This window comes from Montipora capricornis, chromosome 7 (assembly GCF_036669925.1).
Source record: "Montipora capricornis isolate CH-2021 chromosome 7, ASM3666992v2, whole genome shotgun sequence".
Lineage (NCBI taxonomy): Eukaryota > Metazoa > Cnidaria > Anthozoa > Scleractinia > Acroporidae > Montipora > Montipora capricornis.
This window is the reverse complement of record NC_090889.1, coordinates 35,883,330-35,908,329: the sequence shown is the minus strand read 5'-3', so window position 1 is coordinate 35,908,329 and position 25,000 is coordinate 35,883,330. Positions and strand designations below refer to the sequence as shown.

At 38.8% G+C, this 25,000-nt stretch overlaps 1 long non-coding RNA gene and 1 pseudogene across 1 annotated transcript in view; both read left to right on the top strand.

The window, feature by feature from the left end:
* The window catches only part of LOC138057062 (uncharacterized), a 553,865-nt gene that overhangs the window by 379,561 nt on the left and 149,304 nt on the right, over positions 1-25,000 (top strand). The window lies entirely within an intron of this gene.
* On the top strand, positions 13,679-14,577 carry LOC138057623 (uncharacterized; annotated as a pseudogene).

Sequence of the window (25,000 nt, the reverse complement as noted above, 5' to 3'; positions counted from 1 at the left end):
CGCGGCTTGAAAAAACCGTGAACGTAGATTTTGTACCATTTATACGGGGTGTTTGCATCTTATGTAAGCCGCGGCCAGAGTAAGCCGCGGTTTATTTTCACTGGTATAAACGGCCCTATTGTCGTCATCAAATAACAGATTCCGGGTACGAGTGTATTAATTCTAGATAGAACAACAGTTAATTGACAAGAAAATATGGCGTCTAATGATCCATCTTTTGCCATAACAACATCTACCGCCTGCGAACAGGCTATAACGAGACTTATTACTTATTTCTGTGGGCTTTGAAAAGGCAGCGAAAAGGTGCTTTCCAATTTCAGAGTTCTTATCTTCAACAATGCGCTGGTGAAGGTGTGGAGCTGTATTTGGTAAATCACGTGACCAAAACAGAACGTGCCTAAAAAACTCAGGGAGTTAACTGCTTTTCACAACTTTTTAACCCAGCGGTACGAGAACAGTCTAAAACAAAATCTGTAGCATGGATTTTAAAAACAGTTACTTCCAAAAGAAATTATGAAGTCATAAGGTCCTCCTCTGATACGCTTTTCAAAGTATCAGTTCCATTTTTTTGTCCAAATAGAAATTATATGCTACAGTTCACGAAAAATAATGGGACGGTTCCCATCCAGTGAAAAAACCCCCTCTTCCTTTCTTCCTTTCCTGAGAGTTTTTTGCGTGTAGCGTGTGTTTCACTGAAACGTACCGTAGAGGACTGGGACTAGTTGGGCATACGCCTTCTGATTGAAGTGATTTCCAGATTTCCATTGAAAACGTTACTTCAAAGAACCATCTATGCAACCTTTTTGTAGGGCTCTTAACTAAGAAGCTTCCTTAGCAACCATTGTCTTTCTGGAGTTAAGTGCCACCCACCTTAACCACTCCTCATTCAAAGATATGAATAATTAAAGCAAAATTTAGTCGTCTGATGTTAACTGCCCGTTGTTTTGTTCCAAATTCAGGAGGCCGACAACTCTGCACGATCAGCAAGTTATGGAAGTGAATTTAGTCTCTTGTGTTGGGGATACTGAAAAAGCCACAGAGCATACATGCACCGCGGGGGAGATAAGTATTTGGAATCCCATAATAAGGAGGCAAGTGACAAGCCCGAATTATGACCAACTGTTATATACTAAAACAGTGGATAGTGCTGCAGGCGTACTTTGATTTTCTACTCAAACTTCAAACATCCTTTGCTATTCATCTCCGATCAACTCGCCCGGGATTTGCAACCAGGAATATTGTAATCGTTGCAGAAATAAATGAGTTAAAATCATATTTTTCTGCAATACTATCTCATTGTTTTAGTATACACTAGAACAGGAGTTCTTCAAGGAGAGCCTCTATCTCTACTAATTCCTTGAGTCAACCCTTTCCCGAGTAAATTTATTTTTAGGAACAGGTTTTTCTCGCGAAAAGTATCACATTTCCATTGACGCTGAGATAGCTAAGCTCTGTTTTGATTGGCTTTTACAACGATGGACGTGCTGAAAGAGAGGCTTTCTATAAATAAATGTATTTGGGAAAGGGTTGACTCCTAGGCCGAGTATGGGAGATAAAGGCTCCACTTGATGAGCACCTAACTTAAACAAATATGCATTCACCCCAGTGTCGGTGACCGCTCAAAGGCTGGGTTTGAATATTCACCGCTATAGCGACTTCCATTTCGGTGAATAGTTATTTATTATCACATGCTGTCTACATTGATCTGCGTGGTATATTTAGGTTTGTAAAAGTATGAAAAGTTATATAGGCCTTCTCAATGGTAATGATCTATTAGAGAATTGACACAATGGGCCCTTTACAGCTGGCGATCACATGGCACAAAAACCGCGATACCAGAAAGCAAATTGCGGACTGGGGCAACTAACAAAAAGCAACTTAACTTAAATCATAATTTTCTTCGTTTGAGATGTCCCAGTGCGCAAGTTGTTTTTCAGTATGGCGTCGGGTTTTTGTACCATGTGATAGCCATCTACAAAGGGCCAGGCAACGGGCCAGTTAGCCCCCCCCCCCCCTCCCCCCCTCATATTATATCATGGAATGCGATCCCATTTTTCTATTCGACAGTTTAATTTGGGAGTCAATATTAAGGTGGCGTCTACCGCATTTGGAGGGAACATAAATACTGCACGCTATGCACCTCTTTACGAGGGATCAAAACTCCGGCCGGGCCTACACCCATGAAATTTAAATAACTGACGAGAAAGTCCAGCCTTTGTAATGACATGCAAAGGATAAGACTCTCTAATCTCCTCTGATAAGAACGGTAAACCGTAGGCCCCATATGGCAGGCCTTGAATGTTCATAAGCCTGAGGGACGCAAAAGAACTAACCTACTCTATTTGCATGTATTTCCCGCTATTGTGGTCTGTCTTTTGTGGTATAGGTAAAGGGCCGCAAGTTGTCTCTTCCTCTCTAAATAAAGTTAGCATATCGTATCGTATTTGCTGCGCTGAAGATGACGCGAGCTCTCTCCAAACCCAACTTGTGTTACTCCAATCTGAAGGAAAAGACAATCGTTAAACACCGGGCCCAAGTTTATCAAACGATGGATAGTGCAATCCGCCAGATAAATCACTATTCAGTGAATAAGGCATACCGAAACCAATTGCCCTATTCAATGCATGGATAGTGATTTATCCGGTGCATAGGAGTTATCTACCTTTTGAACAACTGGGCCAGGTTTGTGAGGTCGTGAGACGTGACACACCCAGACAAGTCTACGCTTTCACTAAAACCGCTAGGCAGCTAAATCTATTGGGAGAATAAACCCTATTCCCCCCCAAGGCATCATCGAGAAATGCATCTTAACCGAATTGTTTTGGGTGTGCTTTTTACTAATCATGGAAAACTTATTGATAGGTCCATTCCACATACAGCTTATCTGAAATGGGGATCTCCAAATGCCACCAATTTTACTTTCACATTAACCGAGATTTCTCAACATATGGAAAACGAAACACCACTCTTTGTTGATGCAGTGTACAATTATCCGCAAGGAAGGATGGTGGGCATAAGAATTTACCCCAAGGGCGTGGGCAGTGGAAGAGGCACCCACGTGGCACTTTTCGTTCATATGATACAAGGAGAGTTCGACAGTTTCCTAGTCTGGCCATTTTCTGGTACAATCACCATTAGCGTCCTAGATCAGAGTTGTCCCGGAGGTCACGACGAAATCAGTCGAGTCATAAAAGCGATGCCACATCTGTCAGCCTTCCAAAAGCCTGGAAATGCAATTTCCTGCACCGGGTATGGCTTTGAAAAGTTCGCTCCAATCGAGAAGTTTTTTGGTCCTCCAGTTGTGAAAGACGACAAAATGTTCTTGAAAATAGAATTTTCAGGTTGTGCCTAAGACGATGCAAATGTCTGTGAAAATATGATATTTGAACTGTTTAAAAATTAATGATTAAAATGTAAGAATGCATTACTTGCAACTAGTCCCAAAGGCAAACAATGACGTCATATACAATTGCTGGTGGACTATCTTTAGTTTTCGTCCACCGACATGGCGGAGATGAAACGTGAAAAAGCGGCAATTGATTAATACATTTCTGGGGTGTTTACATAGCGTGTAGTGAATGGCTCATCCTCGATTTAGTTACAAAAGTGAAATTTGCTAGAGAGCGCGTTCCTTTTTAAGTTCATATTGGACCATTCCATTTGGTTAATTTAATAGAGAAACTACCGATAGGTAAAACTACTTAAGTGATATGACCATCTTAGTATACTTGTTTAACACATTGTTAAAGTGTAGATTTGTAGGATAGTATTTAACTTGGGCCTTTTTGATATTTTGCCCAGAAAGAACGATTTTTTAAACATAGTTTTAGTTTTTGGTCATTTAGTTGGCCGGTGAAATTTTGATAAGGATTACAAATTTTCTGGTATTTTTTCAGTAAAGATTTTATCTTTTATAACATTAGTCCTTTTGCGTTGTTTGAGCACATTTGTGCGCACTTTTGCAAATGATATGCTTAACGCGTAACTTTATTGAAACAATCTAGTGATTCACTGTGCGGAGTACATCTGTTGAAAAGCCCTTTTCGTGCGTGGCTCTACAAACTTTCACCCTCGGGTTTCCCAAAATGCCCACATTCAACATTAACCAATACAAAAAATACCATAATACTCTTTGTTTGTCCTTCCAAACTTTTGCATAACCATTGCTTTTATTTTCTCCTGGGACTTGTAATGGTCCCAAGAGAAACGGAAAACAGTGCTTGTGCAAAATTTTGGAAGGACAAAAAAAGAGTATTATGGTATTTTTGACATTGTCTAATAGGCCATTTTACAGTTCTGTGCTCAGTTTCCAGGTCTTTTAATAAAGCGAGGCTGGAGTTGAGCTCGCTTTGATACAAACCTCACTGCTTTTCTTATGTAAATAGCAACTCGTTAGCAATACAACATGCTTTACATAATAAAAGCAGTGAGTTTTGTATCAGAGTAAGGTCAACTCGAGACTCGCTTTTATTAAAGACGGTGCCTACTCTTGTTATTGCGCATAGGTTGTGCGCATCTCGGTTTCCTTGATGCTTACCAATGCAGGGATATTTTTGAGAGGTTCAAAACTATCCGGAGAAAGTAAATCTTAGTAAGTATTGTTGGTATCCAAAGAGAAACTTAGGAGTAACCATGCATTTTTGAGAGATAATTAAGCTTTAATTTGAGAAAGAACGCCATACATTACTTTGTATTTTAAAGCTTTTTACAAATGCTATTCAAGTTCATCAATTATCTGTGAAAAATGCGTGGTTACCCCCAATTTTCTTTTTGGATTTCAATAACACTTGTTAAGATCTATATTTTCTTCATAATCATAAACCGGGGCAAAAATACCTTTGAATTAGTAGCCACCGTCCTTAAAAGGCATGGAAACTGAGCACAGAATTGTTTAGTGTTGAACCAAATGTCGAGAGCGTTAAAGTGAAGAAAATGCTGAAAATTAGAACTGATTAATAGTTCCATACAACATCGGTTCAATATTCCCTTCTTTCATTAAAAAAAAAAAAGTGTTGAATAGCAACACAGCCATCGAAGAGGTGATTTACGTGGTTAGGGAGTGGACCTACCGGGAAATTTTCTTTCGAGATGTCAAGGTAGGGGAGCCTCTAACTCCACTTGAAACCCCGGCAACTAAGGATCAAGTTCATGATGCACGACCGTAGTCAACTTAGCGGATGACAAGGAAGGGGTTGAAGGATACGCGTTTGACCAAATTCAAACTTCTTGCAAAAACTCCCAAAACACGGAACAACATGTAACACGGTGTACAAACGGACGCAACATGTAACACCCAACAATGTTGGAAGTTGTTGGCCTACAATTTTGCGTCCGTAGCTGGAAGGGGCGTTATACAGATACTGAGATTTTCAGCGAATGAATAAAATCTTTTTTTTTGTTCATGCCCGTTCTTTTTGCGCTTTGGATGTCCTTTTTGGTAGTTTGATCAAAGGACATTTTTGCATTGTTACTCACGATGTAATATGTGCGAGCGTATAGTTATCGGGTCGCACAAACGCACGTGTGCGTTGCACTGTTTACGTGACTGTATTGCAATCATAACCTGAGAAATACCGCCGCTATCGCGATACGTTCGCTGCACAAACAAACCGAAGTGAATTTGTCCATCATCTGTCTTACGTACAGGCAGGGTACTTAAATTTTCATTTACGCTGTTTCATATAATAAACGTTTCGAGTACAAATAAACCTAAAGATAGATCAATCTTTTTCGGATATCATGGCCAATTTTTGTAACCGAGTGCAAACTTATGACTGACAGGCAGAAAACATCAAATTTGAAAGAACTTTTTGCTTAATCTTTCATGTTGATTATTTTGGCAATTGAAAACTGGCCATTTCTTATTTTTTTAAATTTCAAATGCTGGCTTTTCCATCCTCTTCTTCTTTGGGTGCAGTTTGCATGAAATACCGGTGTGTGGTAAAACTCGGATGACAGATTTTTTTCGAAAAATACACAGAAATTTGCCTCGTGCGCAAGGATCCAGTGCGAACGGTCCGTGTATACATGCACAGGAGCTTCTAAAAATAAAAAGACACGGGATAAGGTTAACTCAGAGGATGACATATTGTTGGTTTACATATCTGTGGTTGTGGTTGTGGTTTACATATCCAAGTGGCCAGAAGTGGTCACTTCACAGCTAGCAAACGTCGAGTAAAACTAATTTGTATGACGTCAATCTTCAAAGGAATTGTTCCACAGTGGGCGTATATTCACCCTGTATTGCGCTCTAGGATAATCGCAGTCAAACAAATTTAATCCCGAACTCGCATTTGTCTTCTCAAAGGTGTATATAAAACGGAGCGCAGCCCATATCTTTGAGTACTAGATTCGAGCAGAGCGAGGAGCACGAGTATCTCCGGCCCTACTGTGAAGCCCGTCAGAGCTGGAAAATCTATGGTCAGATTTGAACTGTCTTCAAAAAAAGCAATCAGGACGTTCAGGACGTGTGCATTGTTAATTGTTTTGTGTCAGTCGTTCCGAGGAAATGAGGTGGTGAGTAGTTTTTTTTTTTGACGCATCGGTAGCAGCTGTTTATGGCGCGTAAATTATTGATACGACATCACTTACTGCTATGACGCGCTTAGATCGCACCTCACAACTCATAAATCACAAGGCAGTTAGATTTGTAGCCTGAGCTGGTGGTATTGTTGGCGCAAGAGTCAAGTTAACGAGCGGCGAAGCCGCTTGGAGAATAGGAAGGGGCGCCCTCACAGCGCCCTTCCCTATTCCCCGCGCGGCTTCTTCCTCTCACGCCAACAATACGGAGTTAAAAGAGCTACGACGCGACGGTAACAAAAACGTCATTTAAAGCTGCAAGTTCAGACATTTTAATCGCTTCGTCATTACGTCGGTTTGCGCAACTTCCCAGGAACTAAATTAGGACGGTGCGGTATTGAAGCTACGACAGAATCCATATTCGCTGCCTTGTGTTCATGTTCTCCGTAAAACTTGAGAATTGGTCATTTCACGTCGCAGATTTGCCAAAAACGTGAAAAAAATGTACAAAAATGAAAAATGCACGTGCAGAGCGTGCAAAGCTATCGTTTTTGCTCATTAAATATGCAAAATTTGTGACGTTTTCGTTGCCGTCGCGTCGTAGATCTTAACTGCCTAATACCACCAGCTACTTGCCAACTGTTCTTTCAAATATCATCACAATTCGCTTATTATTGGAAACTTCTGTTCGGATATTTTAATGAATCAAGAGGAAAATTAGGAAGATTCCTCGATGCTTTAATTTGTAAAAATGGGTAAAGCAGTTTAGTTTATAAAGAAGCTGTGTTGCTGCTTCGGTGGGGAAGTGAAACACAGAAATGGGTTTAATTAATCAACTGAGTTGATATGGTTAATTGACTACCTTAACTGAGGAAATCGAAAGCTGACGTTTCAAGCTTTAGCCAGTGATTTCGCATTTTCTGCTTTAATTTGTAAAAGTAATTCTTTCAATTATTTTATAAGTCGCACCTGAAAGAATTTGCCAGCAAAAGTTCATTAAGTTGAGGATCTCGAGACTTTCAAAAAACAATTATCTAAATTAAACCTTTCTCTCGATGACTTCTGTCCTTTCTGTTCATTATGACTCACGAATATATGAATAGATTTTAATTACTTAGGGCGCGTTCGATTGACCCTATTCCGGAATAAGAATACGAGGAGTGATGATTAAAACGGTATGTTTGGCGCGCTTCGAAGCAGCAAGGACAGCAAACATATGTTTAAAATAGCATTTTAGTGGATGTTTGACAATTTTTATGTGAATCACCGTAAAAACCAAGGATTTCTACCTTATATTCCACGCATTCTTATTCCGGAATACGGTCAATCGAACGCACCCTTAGCGTATTCACTGTTGTATTTATATATTTTTACATTTGTATGCTCCTTACGTCAATCGTAATTTGTAAATATGTATAAAATTATTATTTCTACTATTGTACACATACAGTTATTCCTTTTAACTAATATTCCCTTGTATTTTTTTTTTTTTTCGATTTTGTCTTTTTCACGAGAGCGTTCCAGTAACGGAATTACGACTCCTAAGTCCTAAACTATGTCTATGTCTATCTCTGCAAAAGACATCGATTACATCCAGTAGTTTTACCGCAGCGGAGAGATTTATGTTTGCTACTTGCATTATAGTTCTTCAGCCATCTACGACAGGATAGACGACGCTGGATCGGTGCAAACGAGCGTTACTGAATCTTCCTTTTATAATCCCATGAAGCGCATCTAGTTTTCCTTTCTTGTTTCTTGTACTTCACATTAGTGCACCGGCGATGAATTCAATATTAACACAGCGGCTCTTTTAACCAGGTTCTATTGCTAAAACCACTCTCCAAAATCCCCGTATAATCTATAGTTTTCTCCGATCTGACGGATCATTGCTCCACCGCATCCATCAAACGCCCTTTTGTGAACAGTAAATTAATTCTGCTAAAATCACGAGAACTCATACAACGTAATACACTCTCTTCACTTTTCCCTTTTCTTTTCTCTGAGGCCGAACGTTTCTAAATATTTTTGGAACAGAGTGAGAAAGGAAGAGTTATGTTGGGAAAACAACCGCTGTTCGAATCGAAGTTAAATGCGAAACAATTTGGGAAAAAGACGTAACACTCGTGTGAATGATGGGCATTTTTGGGATTGTTTTGCAGTTAGAGACTCCAAAGTAATCAACCAATTAGATAAGTTATTAACACGTCATTTTTATCTTTCACATGAGGTTTAAGGCCTCCGATCCGTATCGACCGATTGCGGTTATGCGGGAGTTGTTTGTGTGTAACGGCGACGTAATCAAACCGCAAATATGCAATTTAAACAATTAAAACAATAAAGCACGGAAACAACTAGAATATACTGGATTCGTTAACGATTTTTAATTTAACAACAACCTCTGTTTGTACTCGGCATTACATATATTTGCACTGGACCACTAAACAGCAGCTTAGTCAAACCGCAAACGGGCAATTTAAACAATTAAAACAACAACCCACGAATGTTACAGAAAATAACTAGAATATAATTCGTTATCGTCTTGTAACTTCTTCTTTCATATAATCAAAGGGATATATAAAAGAAGCCCAAGCAATACCCTTGCGGTGACTAGTGTCGAGTAGCCAAGGTGCGCAACGTGTCGCGCCCCTCAGAGATGAAAATTCTATCGCAAGATTTGAACTATGTTCAAACAGAAAATCAAGACGTTCAACCGATTGTTAAAATTAAGAGCATTTGAAGAATCATTCGTAGGGAGAATATGGCCAGAAATTACAGGTAGAAGATTTTATTCTCTCTCAAAAAACAATTATCTAAATTAAACCTTTCTCTCGATGACTTCTGTCCTTTCTGTTCATTATGACTCACGAATATATGAATAGATTTTAATTACTTAGAGTATTCAGTGTTGTATTTATATCTTTTTAAATTTGTATGCTCCTTACGTCATTCGTAATTTGTAGATATGTATACAATTATTTCTACTATTGTACACAATACAGTTATTCCTTTTAACTTATATTCTCTTGTATTTTTTGTTCGATTTTGCTTTTTATCACGAGAGGGTTCCAGTAACGGAATTACGACTCCTAAGTCCTAAACTATGTCTATGTCTATGTCTATGTCAACTGCAAAAGACATCGATTACAACCAGTAGTTTTACCGCAGCGGAGAGATTTCGGTTTACTACTTGCATTATAGTTCTTCAGCCATCTACGACAGGATAGACGAAGCTAGATCGATCCAAACGAGCGTTACTGAATCTTCCTTTTATAATCCCATGAAGCGCATCTAGTTTTCCTTTCTTGTTTCTTGTACTTCACATTAGTGCACCGGCGATGAATTCAATATTAACACAGCGGCTCTTTTAACCAGGTTCGAGTTCTATTGCTAAAACCACTCTCCAAAATCCCCGTATAATCTATAGTTTTCTCCGATCTGACGGATCATTGCTCCACCGCATCCATCAAACGCCCTTTTGTGAAGTGTAAATTAATTCTACTAAAATCACGAGAACTCAGACAACGTTATACACTCTCTTCACTTTTTTCTTTTCTTTTCTCTTTTCACGTCTACTTTTGGAGCTGAGGCCGAACGTTTCTAATTTTTTTGGAACAGAGTGAGAAAGGAAGAGTTATGTTGGGAAAACAACCGCTGTTCGAAGTTAACTGAGAAACAATTAGGTAATTTGACATAACACTGGTGTAAATGAGTGGCATTCTTGGGATTGTTTTGCAATTAGAGCCTCCAAAATAAATCGACCAATTAGATAAGTTATTAACAGTAAGGGGATTCCCCCGACGAGTAACCAAAGATCACTGAGGCGCTTTCTTTTCACATATGTCTGCTTTCATGATCGTCGTGGAGAAAAACGACATTGTTTTGATTCACTCCCTAGAGTAAAGGCCGATCGCAGTTTTCCTGTTTCGATGTCCTGTCAACAACTTTGGACCTGATGCAAATTTCATTCGATATCTCCGAGTTTTTTCTTTTTTCTTCACCGCTTGAGCAGTTTCCATTCCATGACCACGTGTCTTTTCTATTTTACGGTTCCTCTGATTTATTTATCTTGATCATAGTAATGGCGCAGGAAATATACTCTTGTGATGGAATTGGGAAACATATTTTGAAGTATTGGTGTAATTTTTACCAACGACCGGATTTTTCTCAACAAATCGATTTAACTACACTTTGGAGGTAGTACAGCTGATAAATAATAAAAATATATAAATAGAGCGGTTTTCAATTGAGTGTCGAAAGTAATTAAATAATTAGTTTGGTTTATGATTACTTCACTCAGTGATTGGTTCAAAGTTCTCGCGCCATTTTTTCAACCAACTAGAAGTGAAACCAAAACCAATCGTGGCTCACGCGTGCACATTTCCCCGCGCTTTGTGTCGGCTACGTGTAATTACTTCGAGTTTTTATTGATTCGCCGGATTGTCTCAGTCCTTTTTGATTGGCCAAAGTAACTCCCTCTAAATAAATAAACAACTGAATAAATAAATAAATAAATAAATAACTTGCTCAGCTGACAAGAAAACCCCAAATCAAGAAACTGCTACGGTGAAAGCGGGAAAGCGACTCCTACCTGTGCTCGACCATCAACACTCAACAAACAATCAACGATCATGGCTGATATTATGAGTCACGAGTTAGTAGTGACTAGGCTTTTGTCAGTACATTCTAGTTATTTTCGCGCTTTATTGTTTTAATTGTTTAAATTGAATATTTGCGGTTTGATTAAAGTCGCTGTTACGCACAAACAACTCCCGCATAAACGCAATTGGTGGATCGGTCGAGACGGAGGCCTTAAAACTACCTTTACACACCGGATACAACACAGACGATTTAAAAGCATATTATTATATAGATATTGATGAAATACCAGGATTTCTTCTTTTACTAAAAAAACATATCTTCACCGCCCGCAGTGAACATATCATTTTTATCTTTCACATGAGGTTTAACGCCTCCGATCCGTATCGACCGATTGCGGTTATGCGGGAGTTGTTTCTGTGTAACAGCGACTTACCGCAAATATACAATTTAAACAATTGAAACAATAAAACACGTAAATAACTTGAATACACTGAATTCGTTAACAATTTTTAATTGAACAACGACTTCTATTTGCACTTGGCATTACACGGAAATTTGCAATGCACCACTAAACATCGGCTTAGGCAAACCGCGAATGGGCAATTTAAACAATTAAAACAATAGAGCACGAATATTACAGAAAATAACTATAATATAATTCGTTAACGCGTTGTAATTTCTTTCATATAATTAAAGGGGTATATAAAGGAAGCCCAACCAATACCCTTGAGCTGACTAGAGTCTAGTAGAGCAAGGAGCGCGACGTGTCGCGCTATAGCTGAGTTGTGGGACCTCTCAGAGCTCAAAATTCTATCGCAAGATTTGAACTATGTTCAAACAGAAAATCAAGACGTTCAACCGATTCTTAAAATTAAGAGCATTTGAAGAATCATCCGTAGGGAAAACATGGCCAGAAATTACAGGCAGGAGGTTTTATTCTCGTGGTACACACTTCAGTTAAACACAGGCCTATAGATTTTACAAATGGTCCACTTCTCTGGATCCCATCTTTTAAATATGCACTTTGACGTAAAGTTTTCTGTCGGACTGCGTACTTTTTTCTTGAACAGTGAGCATGTTAGTTGTGTTGTGTCAGTCAAGTGCAAGTAGTGGCTGTGTGCGTTACTGACACTCGATTTTCGGCCACATCCGACAGAAATATAGATGAAGCTCGACTGGTCCAAGCGAACGTTGTACTTAATCCCATAAAAGAAATAATCAAGCAATCCGGATAGGTTACTTGCAGTACGCGGAGATTCCTCTGTTTAGTGACCTTCTTTTATATTACCGTGTCTATGGCCTTCGTGTGAAGACAATTGTTTTTCGCCCCGTTGACAAAAGGACGATGGCAGGATACCCGTTTAGACGTCCTGTCAACTCCTTTTGACCCAATGCAAATATTTTTATATGAAATATCTGGTTTTGAAAATCCATTTTCTTTACCGCTTGAGCAGTTTCCGTTCGATGACCACAAGTGTCTTTTCTAGTTTACAGTTCCTCTGAATCTTCGTGGTCATAATACTTAATGGCAAGGGGAGTATTCTCTTTTTATGAGATTGAGAAGAAATATTTATATTCTGTTGATTTCGGGTGATGCTCTGCTAACAAGAAAACCCCGGAGCTAAGTAGTAATTGCTACTGTGACTCCTACCTTTTAAAGTGCCCCTGTGACCAAAAACATAAATTCTTATTTTTCTCAGTTTGGATTTCAAAACTATGTTAACTGAGCACTAAGCGACCAATGTTTCAAGCCTTGACGTGAAAGTCTCAGTAGTTTAAGAATGCAATGCGTGTGTACGCCGCAGAATTAATATGCAGAACGGGAGTTTTGGGCTTTCAGACTTTAAAAAACTCGCGTTAACGTTTGCATATATAATAAGGTGCATTCACACGCTGAAATTTTAGGCTATTGAGCCTTTGATGTCAATTTTCCCTGGATCCAATGCTCTGACGTTCAATTGGTCAGTTTTGAACGTGAGTAATGGCGGACCGTGAAATCCAAAACCTACTCTGAAAGTAGACGGCCTTTGCATAAAAATCAAAGCTCAAAATTTTGTCAGTCAGGTGTTAAGCAAGCACACTTTCAAAATCTAAAGAAAAAAAAGAAAATGCTTTTTTTTTTCTTATCACTGGGGCACTTTAACGAGATCGACGAACGCGCATTAACAACGATCGCCAAACCGAGAATCTTACACGACATCACCTGTTCGGCACTAAGATAAACTCCTTAAAGGCGGTCATTCTTGAAGGTCCGATATAACAACGACCGATTGCTTGTATCCGCTTGTCTGCTATCTGTTCTACTACAGAATATCAATCTATTTCGTTCCACGTACATATTAGCCGCGAGTGTAAAAGCTCATACAGGTCTCCGTAAAATGCAAATCGTTAGTTTGTCCATAGTTAGTAGAGGGACTGGTTATGAAAGTCGGCAATCTTCAAAGACCAATGTCTTTGTTTTGATTTTTGTCTAGTCACGTGATCTCGACAGTGCACACATTCAAACGGCTTCGGTCGAGTAGTTTCTTGTGGTGCGATATTTGTTAGAAATATAAAAGTTATGCCAGGGGCTAATTGCGCAGTATTTGGCTGTGGTTCGTGCCGAAGAACCAAGGAAATTGGTATTTGAAAGGTGCCTGTGGCAAAAGATGAAGCTAATAGAAAATGGCGAGACGAATGGTTTGGTGAGATAAAAAACACAAGAAAAATGGATCAGAGCTTCAGGGAACAGTTGAAAAGCGATAGAATATATACCTGTGAGAAAAAACTTGCGCCTGAAGATATCGAAACATGTAAGTACGTGTCTATATTGTCTCGTTAAATTTTCTTTGAGATAGTTTTCACCGGTCAGTGTTGTTGTTGTTTGAAGTTCGGTCTGAGAGTGGATATGGTTTTGGTTCTGAAAGTTTGACAATTTTATACTTTCTTTGATAGATCACTCTGCAAAAAGGACCAAAAAGAAGCCCAAATTTGCAGCTTTGCCTATTATGAATATGCCTAGGAAAAGCCATGAAACAAGCAAGCCTTCACCACGTCCCGAACGTTCGGTTGTAAAATGTAAGGAGGCGAATTTACCACACAGCTGCTACAAAGGATTTTCAGAGCTCTGTTCGGGAGTTAAAAGCCGAAAAAGCCTTGGTGATTGGAGCCTGAAGATCTTTGACGACAGAATTCTGCTTAAGAAAATGGTGGATCCGTACGTGCTGCCATATCTTGAAATTGTTATGGATGAGAGTCGTGGCTTTACTGTGAGAGTTTTGGCGTTCCTAGTTACCTGAAGATCATCCTTTGTACCTGTATTATTGTAGAACAGTTCGAAAAATTACTGTATCTAACTTACTAAGGCAATTGGAGGGGTACAAGTTGTGTGATGGAGTCTCTACAATGGAACTCAATGGTAAATTGCATCATCATGTAATATCATTGAGTCATGACACGTTTGGAGGAGAGGAGCACTGAGCAGTTTCCACATAAGGGATTCTAAGTTGTTGCGGTTTATTCTGGTTTTGAGTATCAGGAACAGGGGCTTAGCTGCCTTTAATCCATTGCTTAAGCCCTGGCTAAACAGGAAGTTGATGCAAAAAAATAAGCACAATTTAGTCACATGTGAATAAAAACATTTTCTATAACTGCTGATTCCTCTGTGGATCTCTGACTGTAAGCGCTACGACCTTCACACTGACGGTGAACTAGCAGTCAACCGCGCATGTGCGTGTTGTTTTGGTGTACTTTTGGATGTTTCCAATAAATTTTACAACGATCCTCATTCGCGGCTCGAAAAATATCCACAACTAGCCACCTCCACTTCCGCGAATAGTTGTTAACTGACGCTAAAATATCATCCTCTCAGTGCTAATAAATTACAGCATTCCTTTTTGCAAAAGAACTCGTTCTTTCCTGTTTCATTTTTTTGGGATAACTTTGTAAAAATGGAACATTTGAACAAGGTCAGCGATCAACTTTGCAAATTACTACAAAAAGGGCGGACATCAGGAAAATCAGTATTGCCAATAATAATCAAGGAGCACTAAATACACACCTTCAGTTTAAACAAGCCTCTTTCATTAGTCTAAACCCGCTTGTTTTGAATTTGCGCTATATAAATAACCTGTTACCTGTTACCTATCCTCCGCGTGCCAGGTGGCACATAGGGCCTCCACAGAAGCTTTCCATGTCTGTCTGTCTACCGCAACGCCCCGCACCTCTTCCCACGAACCCCATCCTCCTTCTTTCATCTCCCTCTCAACGGTCCTTCTCCACGTTGTGTTTGGTCCCCCCAATTTAACGCCGTCCTTGTATCACTCGCTCTGTCCTGCCTTAGAATGTGGCCAATGAACTTCCATCTTCTTCTCTTTACTTCCTGACTCACTGGTGAAATTTCCGCTCTGGCTAGTAACTCATTAGTGGTGATGTGATCTTGCCCACGTATGTTGTGACTCTTCCGGAGGCATTTGTTTTGAAACACGTTGAGAACGTGTTCATCGCTCTTGGTCATTTAAATAAACATTATTATTATTATTATTATTATTATTATTATTATTATTATTATTATTGATCTTTTAATTAACCTCCTAGGCTTAAGTTAAATCTGAGGCACATTTTTCTTAAGCGTGACAAAGGCAGTTCCTTCTTCCCTGGCAACATATTTATCACGACAAAAAAAAATAAAGTATTGAAGTGGTTTCGCATTTCTCTCAGGGTGAGTTTAAGGCGACATTAGTGCTAAAAAGGCAGTTTCCAGGGTGTCCAAAGGCACACGTCGATCATATAAAGGCGTCAAAAGAGATCATCTCTTACAGTTACTAATTTGCATAATTAGGCTCAGTGTGGTAACGGTAAGCAAGGGAGAAAGCTCTAATGTTCTAATCAAGACGAAGACTCTTGGTGTGATTAAAACAACCAATCAGACAAAAGTCACGCAAGGTGTGTTTACGAAACGTCCTCCAAGTATAGTCCTAGCGCAAGGAATTTTCTCCGGAAGCAATGGATCTCAAAATCGTGATTGTTGTCGCAGTAAACAAAGGCCCAAATTAAATGATTTATATGTGATTAAATGTATAACTTGTCACCAGTAGCTCCTGACTTAAAGAGTTCCCTGGTATTGTTGCGTCGTACTAGTGCACTAGAGCCTGAAACCACGAAGGAGAACTAACAACGCATATAAAGCGGATCGATCAATTCTTCAATTTCTTCTCCTTACCAAGAGTTTGTCCATCTTTCGCACAATGTACGGAATTTACTATACTGCCGATGGTTTGGCTGAATATTTATTAAAAAAAAAAAAAAAAAGAAAAAAGAAAGAAAAAACAGAAACCCTTGAGGGCTTCCCCATTGACGAGTAAAATCGTCTGGTGTTAGACAGAGTAAAATCTCCTGGCGTTAGACAGAATAAAATCTGTAAGTAGCAATTTGCATTTCTGGCGGTGAAAGGGTTAACGGAAGCGTGTTCGCGATCTCCTCTCAGAACAGGCGAGTAAGAAAGAACATTAACTCTAGTTTCCGGTCCTTCAGTTGTCAGTGTTATCAAAACAATCCATTTCAGCGACCCTCAATGACCCTTTTGGATAATGTGTTGTAAGTAGTTGTGATATAATTGATAGCCACGATTCTGGCACGTGTTTCTTCGGCCTATCCATTAAAGTTTTCCGTATCCCACAGCGCCCGATACCTTGGTCAAAAGTTGACAGTAAGATCTTATATCATGGAACGTTCTTGACATTAGCAAAGAAACCTTTTTTAGATTACTTGGTTTACCAAAATTGCTATACTTCAGGAAATGCCAACTTAAAAATATTACGTCTCCGACTTCAGTGACCCTACACGGTTGGCTAAGTCTTTTCTTGTCGGTTGCGATTTCCCATACATTAGCGAACCAAGAAGGGTTTGCCTTGGAAGTGAGGCACGCGACTGAGTTCCATATTCCGCCATGGGCTAAATTTAGAAAGTGCTTCGGTTAGCAATTTACTCTTTTCATTGGGCCAATCAGATGGTAGTTAAGCTTCAAATTACCATTTTACTTTCTCAGCCGGAAGTTATATATACAATTTATTGGGACTCACGAAGAAACGTAAACAAGAGTTTTAAGCATTTCATGCGGAATACAAGAGCAATTGCAGATCATTGAGGGTATGGCCAGATTTACGAGGTAGGAACTTTGCATTTTCGTGCGCCCTTTCACAATGAACTAAATTCAGACCTAAGGTATTACGGATGGCCAAATTTTTATTCTTCAACTTTTAAACTCAATCAGAGCGCAAGACATCCTAATCGTGGCACAAAGGGAAACATTTTAAGAATGGCTGCCTGTGAGAATCGAGATTCGGCCGTCAACGGCCATTTTGGTGGATCGCTTATATTTTGCCTAAATATATCCTTTAGTAAACTAGTTTTAAAAATCATATTTGCAAGTTCCAGCGATTTTTAATTTTAAGAAATTCTGCGAAAATTTGAAAACGCGGTTAAGTGCGGTTGTCTGTTTCAGACAAATTGTACAAAATTTGCTGCGAGATCCAAGCAACGATGAAGTCTTAAATTGAAATTAATTGGCTCCAAACTTAACACAAAACAAGAACAGCCATTCTTATCCATTTCTACTTCGATACTTTTTACGGACAATTCAAAATTGGGATTTTTTAAGCTCTTTAAAGAACATCCTTAAAGGCCGCATAACACATGGCCGCGGGAAACGGGTGATGAATATTTAACGCGATAGCAATGTACCTGGTATCTCATTCTCAAACTTTTTTACTTCATATTCTTTTTCAAACATTATTCGTTTCCAGTGCAAAGTTTTATGCTCGAACTCGGAAATCTTCCGTCCGAAAATTTCAGAAACATTTGTAGCCTAAGCGAGCTAAATGACGCGAAAATTGGTAAAATTCATATAGATGCATTGAACTATGATAGAGTTCACCGTTCAATGCTTTCATATGAAAATAATTTATTTTTCTTACCAACGTTTGTCATGCCATTCGGTGACGTAACGTCGAGTGGCCCATTCGCATAATTTGCGATTTTTCATAACCACGCGACAAAAACGCGAAGATCATTTTGTCGATCATCCGTCTTGTCCATGCACTGAGACGTAAATTCCGATCGGCGAGGTTCGAATAGCAATAGACTTCAAGATTTATCACTTTACTTTTTCGCATTTGTTAATTTTCGTAACTTGACTTGTGGACAAATGATTTTTGCTGAATCACAGTGGCAGATGCACAGCAAAAAAAAGCATTTTTGATAATGAGTAAAGTTGACTCACTTTATGAGTAGAGTAAGCATTTTACTCAATATCTTGAGTTAGATTACTCACAACATGAGTTAGACTTTTTACTCAACATAGTGAGTTTAAGAAACTCAATATTCTGAGTAAACTAGGTGTAACTCGAATTTACTCAAACATGTGAGTAAATTCTTACTCACTGACTAAGTGTTTTTCGCTCATTGAGCAAAACTTTGTGTAAATTTTTTTACTAAACACACCGAGTATATTAACTCTTTATTTTGAGTAATTTGAATGTAAGTCAAACGAGGGAGTAAAAATACACACAGAGCGAAAGTCGGCTGTTTTGCAGTCGTCAAGATATAACATGACTCCAAAAGGAAGTTTGAGATCTAACGTTTTACATTAATGGGTGCAGGTTAAATCATGATTCTTATACATTTTCGCTTTCTAGTTACTGTTTTCTAATTACCCGCTTCAATTATAAATTATTTGATAAAAATTGAATTAATTTGTTATATAAATAAGTTATAAATGAACTGACGAGTAAATAAATTAGCAGAAGATAATTCTAGTCAGCTAAAAATTACCGATTCTATCTGCTATGAAAACAATGCCACCATACACTACAATGTCCCTCTCCTCAACGAAGAGTTTAAGCTAAGCCGCTTTACAGAGTACGCAAGAACCGTGCGACTGATTCCGACGATGGATGGCATGATTCATGAGAAGAGGTTTTACAATGTACATTCTAAATTTATTCACTAATCGCACGCGTGATTGAAATCTTGAAGTATGAATTTCTTGCACATTTTTTAATATACATGTATTAGTGGACTCGGAGAAGACAAAAAAATTATCAACCCTCTCTGCATGGCCCTTATCATCGCTTGAATTTACAACGAGAGAGAATTCTTTGTTGCAACTATTTGCCTTGGCCATAAGACATACATACAATCTATGTTAGGACTTGGTTGAGAAACATTGCTTTAAGGTAAATTCAGGTGATAAGGCTGAGCTGTTTTTCTATAGAAAAAGGGTAGCTTGCAGCTTATATCAATCGAGGTGAAATGCGGGATCGCTCTCTTGAGGCACTCAGTTGCTCCAGTTTGTGTGCCTGACACTGATGCTTGGGAACAAACTCATGGCGCTTACATGTCATCATTTTTAGAATTTGGGAATTTCGAATATTGGCCCATCGATATCTCGAAAACTAGTCAAATTACGCCTAAATCGTCAGTGACACGTTTCGTCTCAAGTGCCAGTATCTAGTACTAATTTAAAACTCTTCAAAAGTCCATAACATAAGTGGGATCATTTACCTTAATCAGTAGAAGGAAACAAACAGATAAACACTTCTCAACACTTCGGCATGGTCACCTACCAAATTCGGTTGCAGAAAAATACCTCCTATAGTGCATAAGGCAGCCTGAAAGCACCTCAATCTCACTTACGGATAGCTCTGTTATCAAAGGCTGATATCTGTCCAAGAAGACTGCAGTTCCATCTATTTTTACGAAACTGAAATTTGCATTCATCTGCGCCTTTTTGGTAACCTTCTCTTATGCAATTGATAAGTCTGGGGTGTTCTTCGCACATATTTTTCTGTTTAAGAGACAGTCCAGGTATGCGGCTACAAATCATGCTTGGTCTAATTTCGGTGGCGACTGACGACACAACACTGTCAGAATGTTAAGAGATAAATTTCTGATTAAATTATTGTCTCAACAGAGCATGGGAGCGAGAAAAATAAGTCCCACTCACAAAAACTTAATTTATTCGCCTCCATCAGGTGATTTGCAAGAACAGTTGCAAGTATGAGGCCCACTATTACTATAGCCTGATGGATTTCCATTTTTATAAACACAGCCTCGCTTCTTTATCGAAAGGAAGACACAGATCCTTGAAGTTATAAATCCTGGTTTATTGCTAAGTCGTTCACGGTTTTTGGTCCAAATAACAATTTAAATTTGTTTTAATAAAATTTTATAACATGCCGAACAATTGTATGTATATTAGGTTTTAAATATTTCAATGTTTCTTCATCTGGCAGGAAAAGCGGCTTTTCGAAACTTATTAAACGCCTCTTGTCTAAAGAATTCAGTTTTTTGAGCCAGCCTTTGCAAAGTTTGTTTCTTAAACCAAGCAGAGGGCTCACAAAATGGAGAGTGCTCATGGGTGCTTGTTCTCATTAAAAAACTGCGATAAGATAGTGATGATTTAACAGAAGATTATTGAGGCGACCAAAATTTTATTAAATCATTTTTCAGACAAAATAATAACGTATGGGAGCTTCTCAGGGGTATCTAAGAAACAAACATCTATGTCATTGTTGTTAAATTCCGGTAAATCTCTTCTTTTTGATGTGCCGGTAGCTATGTGTTAGTGAACAAACCTTTTTGGCTTTGAACTTAAGCGACAGGACATACGGGGCAGACTTCGAAAACTCCGGACCTATGCTTGTCTCGGATGCGTTTTCCGATGTTCCATTGATAAAATGTGGAAAGGAAATGCAATATCTTTTATGATTCTATCTGGACCCATACTGATGTCAAAATCTGGTCAAATTATTAAGATTCAAAGGGGTGGCTTTGGAAAATCATGGCATTAGATGTTTGCAAACATATGCTTAAGTCTGTTGACGCTTAATTCGTTTGTTTGGTAATATGTCTGGATTTTATCTAAGACATCCAGCTGCATTAAGTATCCTTTATTTGTTCCATAGGATGGCGCGAGTAACAGAATCATAGTGTACATTACGTCAGAGATGAGAATACTCTATTGTTCGGGGCATTTTCGTGCACGAATTGTGAATCTTGTAGTTACTACTCTCAGGCACGGTTTTAAGAAACTGTCAAGGAACTGTTGGATAGAGAGAGACAGAGAGAAACACCCTGTACTGAGAAGGGGAGTGAATTCAGATATACATATTGTTAATTTGAATCAGTAAAGCTTTGAAGACGACACGTGCGTGAACTTAAAAGAGGCAAATGCAGTTGAACCGGCAATGCTCATTTCTCTCTTTCTTTAAAAATCTTGCAAAGTTTTATTTATCAGATATTTCATTTTCATTTGTAGCAAATTTCCTTTTTTTTTTTTCGCCTGTAAATTTTCTGTCCTAAATACGATTGAAACAACTTATTAAAGGTAACATTTTGAAATATCCCTAAATAATATTTTCCAATGGCAAGATTGTTGCGTTTTATTCAATTTTTGTTAAGCAGCATTTTTCGGTTTAAAAAAGCTGCTTTTGGGTTTTGATGATTGCTTTACTATGACTCTGTTATTAACTGAAAGACTATGTAATATAAGTGATGCAGAGCGAGAGCCGTGATTCTACGAATAATAATAATAAAAAAAAAACATATTTTGAAAGGAAGATCATTGCAATGGACCAAACTTACAATTATCCTAAAAGACATTCAGGCTTGAAATGGTACTCGAACCCATGGCACTGGGAATCAGGTGTACGCTTCACTGTAGGTGAAAAAAAAAAGTTAGAGACACAAAAAACTGATTTTTTTCGAAAAACTGGCCTACAGATAATGTTGAATTTTAAATATTTTAGAGAGTATTTTTAACATTATCTGGTGACGCTGAATGGGAAAATTTCACCGTCCCGTTCCTTCAGAAAAGACAACATATGTTGATTTTTTACCTTATCGTTGCCATGGTAACGTTATCTTGGAGGGAAATATAATGTGAGAAATCTACGATAGGTACCTATACCCTAGCAAAATTTCCTCTTGATATGATTACCTTAACTGTATCTAAGTACAGAATATGTTTATTTCTTTGAAAAAAGGAGAAACTATTTCGACCCTCCTTAAAAGCCATTAGCGTTTGTAAGTATCAGCTCTGTCTTCTTTTCGTTTATTTAGCCGTTTGTAATTCTCTGATCGATTTTTATCCGTTTCGTCCATTGTTTTAGCATGTACTTTTTCGTCTTTTAGCAATCGCATTTCTATTATATTAAAGATTTGGTTAATTTACGGCGCGCTGTAGTGATGAATTTTTGATTCGAATAATCTTAATTGTCAGAATCTGTGCGTTAACGCGAGTTTTCAAATTCATATACATAAACGCATCATAATCTTCATAAGTTTATCTGATTCAAATTTGAGGGGCGAATTTTTAAAACATTCGGAAGTGACAAAAAAATACCATGAAATATTTTTTGAGTAATAACAGATTAAGGTAAAAACGTTACAAAAGGACGACCGGGAAAGCATGTATCAATTCAATTCCAGATAAGGCAATAGTTAATTGAAAAGGAAATTTGGCGTTTAATGATCCATCTTTGGCGATAACAAGGCGAACAGGCTATGAGGAAACTTGTATTTCAATGGGCTTCGGAACAAGGTGCCTTCCATTTTCAGAGTTCTTGTTATGCTCAACAATGTGCTAGGTCAGGTGTGGAGCTGTCTATTCAACATTATTCGCATCACTGAGCATAAGTAAATCAAGCATTGATGAATCGCGGTCGGAGGCAGTGGTTTTGTGGCTTTCAATAACTTCGTTTTCATTAGAGTAATTAGGGATTTTAAGAAACCGCGACGGCTACGGGGACGAAAACGTCACTTTAAAATATACGTTTGAGCTATTCTAAGTATTTCGGGATTATTCAATCTTGTTTATATTGTACAATATGTGCGAAGTGTGCTATAACTGGATTCGTACGGACAGATTTGAAGTAAAGAGCGAGACCGAAAGATTCACTGTAGTTTGTCCACGTTGTCGTTAAAACCTCAAATTTGGTAATTTCACGTAGTAATTTTGACGAGTGCGGGAGAGAAATGTTCAAAAATGCGTGCCACACGTGCAGCACGATCATTTTGGTTTTTTCAACCAATAATATTACTGCTTTTTGTCGTTGTCGTTGCCGTAGCCGCTGTCGTTTCTTAAACTCCCTATTATCACTAACTACAGCGGCTTTCAATTGAGTGTCGTACAACAAACACCAAAGTAACGACCTCGACCAATCACAGCAGGTGCAAACAGCGCAATGAACCAATCCAAATTCGTATCATTTCCTGAAACTTGCTGAAAGGGCGGGAAAAATCGCGCGTGCAAGTCGCGGGAGGTTTTTACACCATGCAATCACTAAGCGTAGCAATTGCAATCGCGTAATTAGTCTCGACAGTCATTTGAAAACTTCTTTAAGCACTCCTCATTCAAAGATATGCCTGACGAATTGATTAAAGCAAAATTCAGTCGCCTGATGCTAACTGCCCGTTGTTTTGTTCCAAATTTAGGGGACAGACAACTCTGCATAGTCAACAAGTTATGGAAGTGAACTTGGTCTCTTCTGTTGGGGATACTGAAAGAGCCACAGAGCACACATGCACCGCGGAGGAGATACGTATTTGGAATCCGATAATAAGGAGGCAAGTGACAAGCCCGAATTATGACCAACTGGTATATACTAAAACAGTGGAGAGCGTTGAAGGCGCGCTGTGGTTGCATTTCGCGACCCCAATCCGAATATCCTTTGCTATTCACCTCCGAGCATCTCGCGCGGGATTTTTCTCCCGAAAATGTTGTAATCCTTGGAGAAATAAATGAGTTCAAATCATATTTTTGCGCAATATTACTGATCTCACTGTTTTAGTATCTTACATGCTTTATATGTTGTTTGCAAAGTTGTACAGAACTTTTCAATGGTCATGAGCTATTAGTGGATACACTCAGTTTTACCCTGTTTATTGTATAACGCAAGAAGATCCCACTTTTTCTATTCGACAGTTTAATTATGGAATCAATCCAATGATGACGTCGACTGCACGCTGATGCACCGCTTTTCGTTTTCATTTTAGTGCGTGTCTTTGTTTAAAAAAAGAGGCATCTTTAGGTTTGAATATTTGCCATTCCAAGAGCGAGTTTAACCACCGACCGATTGAGCATCGGGCTACTGTGCGGGAGGTCGCGGGATTAAAATTCCGGCCGGACCAAGACACATGGACTTTAAGTTACCTTTGGAATAAAATCTGCAATTGTTAGACTCTCTAGACTTCTCGGATAATGACGACAAAACGTAGGCCCCGTCTTAAAACCCTTCAATGTTTATAACCCTGTGGGATGTAAAAGAACCCCTGCACTATTCGCAAAGAGCAGGGCATGGCTTTCCTGGTGTGTGTCGTCTGTCCTTCTGTTGAATAGCAAGAGGGCCGCAAGTTGGAAAACTGTAAATGATTAATTTCGTCTCCCCCTCCAAATAAAGTTAGCATATCGTATCGTAACAAATTTGCTGCGCTGAAGATGGTGCGCTCTCTCTCCAAATCCAAAATGTGCTCCTCCAAACTGAAGGGAAAAATGTGAAGCACCAGGCCCCACATGCTCAACTACGGAGAGCACTACCCGCAGGATAAATCAAAAGAAAATCTATTGGGAGCATAACCCCAGTCATCATCCAGAAATCCATCTCTACAGAATTGATTTTTGTCTGCTTTTTACTAATCCTGGAAAACCAATTGTTAGGTCCATTCCAAAGACAGCTTCTCTGAAAAGGGGACCTTCGAATGAGACCTATTATATTTTCAAAATAACCGAGGTTGCTCAACATCGCGAAAACGAAACAGCAATCTTTACAAATGCAGTCTACAATTATCCGCAAGAAAGGATGCTGAGCATAAGAATTTACCCCAATGGTGTGGCCAGTGGAAG